The sequence below is a fragment of the Anneissia japonica genome, unplaced genomic scaffold (assembly GCF_011630105.1).
Source record: "Anneissia japonica isolate Jap-2015-1 unplaced genomic scaffold, ASM1163010v1 scaffold522_len1101056_cov227, whole genome shotgun sequence".
Taxonomy (NCBI): Eukaryota; Metazoa; Echinodermata; class Crinoidea; order Comatulida; family Comatulidae; genus Anneissia; species Anneissia japonica.
Genome location: NW_022756123.1, coordinates 72,557 through 73,636, shown reverse-complemented (window position 1 = coordinate 73,636; position 1,080 = coordinate 72,557).

The window sequence follows — 1,080 nt, the reverse complement described above, 5'->3', positions numbered from 1 at the left end:
TTCGCGATCGCGAGGTTTGGTGTGCGAATCACAGATATATTTCTTCCGGTTTACAGGAATTACAGAGCTATAAATATTGGAAATTATTTGGAATCATACCAGAGTTAGTTCATGTATGACCCTGACAAATATATGTGTTCCCCGCTTTTGGATCGCGCGCGGGCGTATTACCCTATAATTCACATTTTTTTCGTTAGCAACAACTTGCCAACGACATGCATTTATACGCTTCCAGCAGAGCAGTTGTGCAATAAAACGTTTGATTTTAACCCATTAAATATCTTTATATTGAACAATGTTCCCCTGATTAGATTTTTTCAGGCTTTTGGTATGTTATTATTTGTATATTTCAGGAACGGATTCCGTAAAATATTTATGTTAAAATTACTTCTGTGTTCATTATAATTTTGTCTAAAGATTGACTGGTTCGACTATAAAGCTAAGTCAGCGTAAAACAGAAAAATACTCAGATTTTGAATTCGTTTTTCGAATAGTTAACCCTCGTTAACCCTAAAATGACTTAGTTTATTATAATCCTTAATCATTTATTAATTAATATCTGTTAAAATTAGAATTGGCGAATTTTGGCCAATTTATGAAAATTGAAGTTGAAATATACTATACATTTATAGGTCATGTAAATGTTCCATTAAATTCGTCATGTCCAATTTTTTGGTCAACTATGCCTGCTGAAAATTTGGTGGTGGGGAACACATGGGACTTCAAAGGCATCGCGCAAACGTTCTTTACGCGCTGCGGCAACTTTGATCTTGGTTCATATTTTGTAGAGCTGCGTGCGCGTAGCTTTGCCGAGTGATCTCCGTAAAGCTACGCGCACGCAGCGCTATGCAAATGAACCAAGATCAAAGCTGCCGCAGCGCGTGAAGAACGTTTGCGCGATGCCTTTGAAGTCCCATGTGTTCCCTGCCATCAAATTTTTATCAGGCATAGTTTACCAAAAAATTGAACATGGCGAAATGGAGAGCACCTTCTTTTCTCGATGCGCACTACATACAGTCAATCAATATGGCTGCGCAATCGTATCCATTTTGAAGCTGATACATTTATCTCTCATAAAAT